The sequence below is a fragment of the Panthera tigris genome, chromosome X (assembly GCF_018350195.1).
Source record: "Panthera tigris isolate Pti1 chromosome X, P.tigris_Pti1_mat1.1, whole genome shotgun sequence".
In the NCBI taxonomy this organism is placed as follows: Eukaryota; Metazoa; Chordata; class Mammalia; order Carnivora; family Felidae; genus Panthera; species Panthera tigris.
This window is the reverse complement of record NC_056677.1, coordinates 13,531,427-13,539,474: the sequence shown is the minus strand read 5'-3', so window position 1 is coordinate 13,539,474 and position 8,048 is coordinate 13,531,427. Positions and strand designations below refer to the sequence as shown.

General features: G+C 43.6%; 1 pseudogene; it reads left to right on the top strand.

The window, feature by feature from the left end:
- Nucleotides 1-1,914: 1,914 nt before the first annotated feature.
- LOC102971539 lies at nt 1,915-6,878 on the top strand (annotated as a pseudogene).
- Nucleotides 6,879-8,048: the final 1,170 nt, after the last annotated feature.

Sequence of the window (8,048 nt, the reverse complement as noted above, 5' to 3'; positions counted from 1 at the left end):
GCAAAGACTGAAAAGAAAGACAGCACCTTCGGGTGGAGAGGGTGATGGAAAACAGATTCCACACGTTTCTCCGTGGCAGACATTTCGTGTGCTTGTACTGGTCAATAAGATATCCCAGCACCACCACCTCTGAGTACTACTCACTCCCAGCTGCTTGGCCTTCTGTCCTGTAACCTGGACCTCTCAATCCAACAATTAAAGGGTTACTTTGTAGACTCTGCTCTATACTGAGGTCAGTATCCGTTCTTTTTATAAAAAAAATTTTATTTATTTATTTTTGAGAGAGGAAGAGAGAGCCCACAAGCATGGGAGGCGCAGAGAGGGAGAGGATCCTAAGCAGGCTCTAAGCTGTCAGCACGGGGCCCAATGTGGGGTTTAAATTCACAAACTGTGAGATCAGGACCTGAGCTGAAACCGAGAGTTGGACGCTTAACTGACTGAGCCACCCAGGCGCCCCAGTCAGTATCCAATCTATTGCTGAGTATTTTGAATATCATCTCCGGAGAGAATCTTTCTGTAGGGTATCCTCCCAATATGTCAGAAGTTGAAATGTGTACGCCAAGGAAGTAATGAGAAAATTATATAAAAGTCTACATATTCAGAAGTTTATTGCAAAATTGGAAACACCCTAAAAGTCCTACAAGACACTTTATTTAAATTTGTCATGGTAAACCCATACACTGTAATATTATGTACATCTTAAAATGAGGACATTAAAATGCCCCAGTATAGAGGCGCCTGGGTGGCTCAGTCAGTTAACCATCGGACTTCAGCTCAGGTCATGATCTCGCAGTTTATGAGTTTGAGCCCAGCGTCATTCGAGCCCCACTTCGGGCTCTGTGCTGCCAGCTCGGAGCCTGGAGCCTGCTTCAGATTCCATGTCCCTCTCTCTCTGCCCCACCTTCTCTCTCTCTCTGTCTCAAAAATAAACAAACATTAAAAATATTTTTAAATAAAAAAAGAGAAGTCATGTGTATCAACCTCCAATGGCCCCTCACCATTTTCAAGATAACCTCTCATCTTAGCCCAGAGATTCCTCAGCCTCTGATCTGTGCCTGCCTCCCTAGCTTTTTGCCCTACCTCCCTCCTGCAGTACCCTGCACTGTAGCCTATCGAACATCAGTCTTTTCTTCTCCCTATAATGCTGCTTCCTGCCTCCATGCCCTCACTGATTTCGGCTCAGGCCATGACCTCACAGTTTGTGGGATCGAGCCCCGCACTGGGCTCTGTACGGACAGCACAGAGCCTACTTGGGATTCTCTCTCTCCCTCTCTCTTTCTGCCCCTCCCCTGCTCGTGCTCTCTCTCTCTTAAAATAAATAAACTTTAAAATAAAATAAAATGCCCCAGAATGTAATTAATGGAAAAAAACACAAGGCAAAAACACCCTGTTTGCTATCATCACTTTAAAAAATATATAGAAATCATTAAGAAATATGATCACTTTTGTTTGGGCGTGTATTTTTTCATGTAAAAAGGGCATACGTATATGTATACATGCATACACATGTATATTTTATGTATACGTAATTTTTAACAGTATTTATTTGCAACGAATTACAAAAAAACAGCACAAATTATTGCTATCTCCGTATGCTTGTACCTTTGTATTGTGACCTTGGCTCTCCTCAGATCAAACAGCGAAATCTATCCTTGACCCCTTACATCTGTGCTTAGCCATGTCACTGGTTTGGCCAGTGGGGCTTTGGCAGGTGTGTGGTTTCAGCAGACGCATGGAAACTGCTTGCACTTCGGTGCTTTGTCTCTTGGTGCTGCGCTGGGAACCCTGAGACCGCCGTGTGAACAGGTGACCAACCTGTTCTCTGGCAAGTGAACAGCCTGCTGGGAAGTTCATGTGGAGGAAAACTGAGGTGTCCTGGTCAACATCTGCCAGCTGCCAGCCGTGAAGGAGGCCATGGTCGGCCGCCCGACCCAGCCAAGCCTCCAGGACACAGCAGATACACTGAACCCAAGCTGCCAGACCCAGCGTTATGAAGTAATGATTATTGCTTCGAGCTGCTAAATTCTGGATCGTTCGGTGTATTGTCTCAGGATAGTAGAATGTGGATACTTCAAAGTTTAAAAGCAATTTTGTATAACTCTTCATTTTTTAAACTTTTACAAAGAATATGCATTACTTTTAAAACCAGAAAAAAATGTTTTTTATTTAAAAAAACGTTTAAAAGCCTGAAAATCTCTACTGGATTTAAGCTGTTTAGCACACAAGAATCCACTTGCAAAGAATACTATTATCATTTCCTTTTTGCAGCTGAAGAAATCAAGGCCGAGAAAGGTTTAACAACTTGTCCAAGGTCACACAGCTAGTAAAATGGCAGCTCTGGGGTTGATCCCAAGCAGTCTGCTTCCTGAGTCTGTGCCTTTAATTGGCCTAAGACAGAGACAAAACTATATGTAAATGTAAAAGGTCATTTCTCAAGGCTCTGGTACCTGAAAGTTGTAGCTGTGAGATATCCAGGATGCTCCCCAGTCTCTCTTGGGTTCCGTAACTCATGTGACTTCATCAAGCAATAAAACTTCGGGGTGGATATGGTAGAGAAGATGTGCCAGGACTCCCACTGCTCCATTTTGCTGCTCGTTATCAGCTCCCTTACGGAGATCTGTTGGGGAGGTGGAGGGTGTTAAACTTTAAGAGGGTGGCTGTAAAGGTCAAATGATATGATTCTTGTCAAGAAATTGGCAAGATCTGCTACTCTCTACCGTCATCATCACATCATCATGTCAACTTCTAAACAAAAAGCTTAGAAGAAAAACTATGACCTGATCAAATTCCAAACAATCTGTAGACTTCAGCGTCCTCCAAAGCAAAAAGTAGGACATCTTAACCATGGATGACAAAACTGAGAGCCTAAAATTCTTAGTGACGATCCTTTCTTCTGGTGTTGATAGTATAAAATCAATCCTTAAGTGGTCAAATGGAATCAAGATTGGTATTCCCATCTGGAGTCACCTGATGATCCTTGCCATCTGCTGGGAGAAATTGCCTCCAAATACTGTTAGGACTTGAAGAAAGGAGTCCCTTGGCACCTCAACATGGCCGTAGCCATAGACTGTCAGTGCCTGAAAACAACAGAAAGCAGGCCTGGGACTGTTCTGCCTTTTCATTACTGCCTCCCACAGCCATTATTACCCAACATCACAGGCTTTTGCTCTTCCAAAAGACAGAGTTAATCCGTCCAGTTTTAGATAATAATTCGAAGCCTGCAACAGTTACATTGTAAACAAGACAGAGTCGTGTTGAAAAAAAACAGGGAACAGATTTTGTTAAATAAAAACAAATGGAATTAAAAGAAAGGTCACCGTTTTTGTATTTCTGTAACAAATGCAATCTGACGATAATCCATATCTGCAGGAGTCCCTGGGGTTTTTTTTTTTTTAGGTTATAATTAAATTTCTCCTTGAATAATCATCTTGCACACTTTCCCTAGAGGAAACTGTTTACATTTCATCATATCTTTGAAAATGTAATGGATCTCTATTTTAATCAGCCTTTCCTATTTGGATCATTCCTTGAAAATGATCCAAACTCATGAACAGGTTTGTTTTCAAAAATACAACTCAGCAGTGATTTTGACTGATATCAGGGGTGCCAGAAGTCAGCGTGGTTTTAGAGATAGTTTTGATAATGAACGGCCATGATGACAGAAGTGCTTTTGGCAGATTGATGCAGTAATGGCTCCTGATTTGTCCCATCTCTCTATACCCGTACCCTCGTGTAGTCTCCTTCTACACTGACTCTAGATTTGGCCACGTGATGTGTTTGACCAGTAGGATAATCACGAATGTGCTACAAGCAAAGATCTGAAAAGCACTTGCGTGTTGGGGCTGTCCCTTTCTTGCTATTCTTAGGACTCTCATTAGAGCTGCCACGTGAAGAAGCCCCTCCAGGACTGCCTGATGGACGATGAGAGAAATCCATGGCTGGAACTCAAATGGCTGCCTCAGTTAACCACCAGCTCATATCCCAGCTGATCCAGCAGTGGCCCGCAGACACGAGTGACACCAGTTAAGGCCAGCAGAAGACTCCTCCATCTGAGCCCAGCCCAAATTTCCAGACCACAGAATCCTGATCGTCGTTTTATTTAAGCCACTATCGGGGATGGTGATACAATGAAAGCTGACGGACCTAGTGTCCCAGTGAGAGCGGAGTTACAGCACCAGCATTAGGGCAGATGTGGGATCCCATGAGGATGATTTTGCTTATAAACAGCCGATTGACATAAACATAAAACAAGAAGTAAGCAAGTACGGGCTGTCCCATCCACCCACAGAAAATTATCAATGTAATGACTAAGAAAACTGGAAGACACATGGCAGAAAGTACGGGTATGGGTAAAAGCTGACCCCTCACTATTCAGTATTTGGGATCAATGGACTAAACACCTGAAATTATAAAGATCTTAATAATATTGAGGGGCTCCAGTTCAGCACAGCTTAAAACTTCATTTGCTTGCTACTTTGCATCCTATGCTTTCCATAAACCTCCTGAAGTCCTTGGTTGGACCAAGTCAACAGGTGCATAAAACTGGGACTTGCTGTATGTCTTTCTCCATCTGCTTTTCCTAAGTATATACTCTGTAAAATGTCCACTAAGAAAAGGGTTCCACGGTCACGTACGTCACTGCATTGATTCCTCTTGGAATGTCACAGTGCATCCTGGCATATCAGAGACCTGTTCATCCTTATTTATCCCAGGGCTGCAATGTATTTGGCCATGGAATCCTTTTTGTGAGTGACATATTAAAATCTCATCAACCAATGTTTCTCAGAGCATACTTGGAGAAAGCTTTTTCTTCAACCTTCTTAAAACTAAGTACAACACATGGAAAAGGACATGAAGTGCAAACATGTAGCATAATGAATTATTTGTAGACTAAACACTCCTGTAACTACCACCCAGGTCAAGAAATAGAATATTGCCAACCTCTCCGTTAGACTGCTGTGTACTCCTGGCCCATTACAAATTCCTCTCTCCGTTTCCATGACTTTTTCCTACTGACTTTATGGTAATGACTTCCTTGCAGTGTTCTACTGTTTTGCCACCTAAGTGTGCATACCTAAACTATACACTTGTTTACTCTGTTTCTGAAAGCTAAATAAATGGAATTATACAGTATGCATTGGAGGGGCATAGGGTATAAGTGTCTTCAACATCAACACATAATGTCTACCTCTTTCCCAAATCAAGGGCACCAACTGATACTCCTACCAGCAGCGTATGAGAGTTCCAGTTGTTCCATACCCTAAATTATACTTGCTAATGTCAGAGGTTTTCATTTTTGCCAATCTATTTGATGCATAGTGGTGATTTTAATTTGCATTTCTTTGATTGGTAATAAGGTTGAGCACATTTTATGTTTACCGGTCATTTGGATATCTTCTTTTGTGCAGCCCATGTCCAAGCCTTTTGCTCTTTTCTCTACTGGGTTTCTATTTCCTTCTTAATTTATAGGAGTTCTTTAGATAAAAGTCCTTTGTTGGATATAGGAGTTGCTAATATCTTCTCTTGCTCTATGGCTTGCTTTTTCTCTTTCTTAATGGGGTCTTTTGTTGAACAAAATTTCTTCATTCAAATGTAATCAAATGTATCACTTGTTTTCCTTTCATGCTTAGGGTTTGGTTGTCTCCTTCCTTGGAGTCTTTTCTTTAGTCACTGGCCCTGGTGAAAGCCCCAAACTGCAGGCCCAATGAGAAAAAGGGGAGTGAGTGGGAAGGGGAAGGGCAGAAGGCGGGGGGGGGGGGGGGGGGTGTGGAAGGGGGGGAGAGGAACACTACGACCTGGCAGGAAGGTGACAGGGGCCCTGCAGATGGTGAGAGGCTGATTGAAAGTGGATTCAATGTCACATTCACCATCCGGCTCTTCATGCATGTAAAAGAAGTTGGCAGTATTTTCAGAAAGAAAGGAGAATCAGTCAGGATTTGTGGGGAGCATGGTGCATATGTCAACATCTCAGAAGAGAATCGTGCTGATAATGACCACTTTGGCCGGACCCTCTAAAGCTACCTTTAAATCCTTACCTATGATGATTGACAAACTGGAAGAGGACATCAGCACAATAGCACAGCTGCTCACACAACAGTGTGTGGTCACGCTGATGCGGGTCACCCTGAGCCTGACGGTCCCTGCTATCAGTGTGGCTCTCTCATCGGGAAAGGCAGTTTCAGGGTCAAGGAAATACAACGAGGGAGTGCGGAGACTCGGGTCTGGCGACAGGCGATACGCTTCCCAACTCAGCCATTACAGCTGCTGGCATTTGGCAATCCATCACCGAGTGTGTCAAACAGACCCGTCTGCTCACAATGGAGCCACCCCAACCCTGAAGGTCATCCAACTCTCTGGCCATCCTTGCAGGTGGTCGGGAAGGGCAAAACACAGGCAGCAACCGTGTGAGCTTTTCTCACATGTGCCCATCCACGTGCCTCAAGCCCGATCTGAGGGGACTCCCTCTAGAGGCCTATACTCTTCAAGGACAGCACGCCATCCCACAGCCACACTGACCACACTGCCCCTGTTGGCAAAGCACCAGTCTCGTTTTCCCATGACGCATGGCAACCGTGGATTCAGTGACATTGAGTCCACTCTCCAGAGGTGAAAGGCTATCCGGCAGGTTTGGATGCATCTACTAAGACTACCCATGAACTCCCCATTCCAAGCATTTTAATTGACCGCATAATGGGGTGTCAGGGCGCTAAAATCAATAAGGTATACCAGATGTCTTGGGTGTAGATCAAAATTGCAAGCCCAGAAAAAGGATCTACCCACGGGCAGGCTACCCCACTGAGTCCGCTGCCAGCATTAGCCTGCTTCAGGATCTAACTGCCAGGCGCACCTCAGAGCTGGGTAGCATGGGAAGCAGTTAAAACAATGCAGATTTGCCTGTTCTCTTTCTTGGCTGTTCACCCTGCTTGATCCATCTGGGTAGTTTCTGAACAGTCAGCAATTTCGGTTTTTAAACAGTCTGTAAATTTTCACTTTCTCTGCACTTTACCATAAACTTGTGATTTTTAAATTATTTTAATTCCTTTCTCCATTCAGCTGTTAGAGCTTAGTTCCATATTTAGTTTTATAAGCTTCTCTGTGTTTTGTTTTATTTGGGGTTTTTTGGTCATGAATGGTTTTTTTGTTTGTTTGTTTGTTTGCCATAGCAGAGCACAAGAGTAGAATGTTAATACAATTCCGTTTAATCTATAATGTCAGAATTAAAAAAAATAGTTAAAAAGTGGACTGGAAAAAAAATTAGCCAGATAAGATTTTCCTCATATTTATCTTTACCATTGTTTCATAATCACACAGAGCTAGGAACCCTGATACATTCTTGCTCTGGGTGTCTGTCTGTTTTATTCTCCCATGACAAAAGCTATGAGGACAAGAACATTCCATTCTACTGGTAGAGGCTGTGAACAATCGACTGCAGGTCAAAGAACTGACATTTACTGGTCTGCTACTATATGCCAGGCACTGTGTTGTTCTGTTGATATAGTTAATTTTCTCAACAATTGTGGAGGGTGATAGTATTATCCCTCTTTTGTAAGTGGGGAAACTGAGGCTCACTGAAGCAAAATAACATGAGCAAGGTCCCACAAGGCAATCAGCCAGTCCATGGCCAAGGTGGGATCCGAACTTAAGATTGACTGTAACCCCGAAGTTCAAGGCTTTCTCACTGCAACATGATGCCATCTGGTCAGAGCAGGGCACTTGGCAAAGTTGCTCTGTGAGAGGGAATTACAAAGTGTTGCCTTCACTTCACGATCATCGGTAGGAAAAAAAATCTTTATATTCACTTTCTGTCTTCGTGTGGGTTACCCTAGAAGCAGAACCTAAGAGAGGGATTTTTGAGTACTAGTCATTCATTTCTTTGGGTGGCGATTGGAGGAAACAGCAGTGGGGGAAGTGAGATGGGAAAGGAAGGCAGCCAATAAAGGAGACCTTATCGAACACAACACTGGGGGTCACCGGAGTGCGGTTCTGCTGGGGAACTCCCGGAGCCCACTGTTACCCCATACCCCAGAGTTACCCCAGCTCAGAGGTGC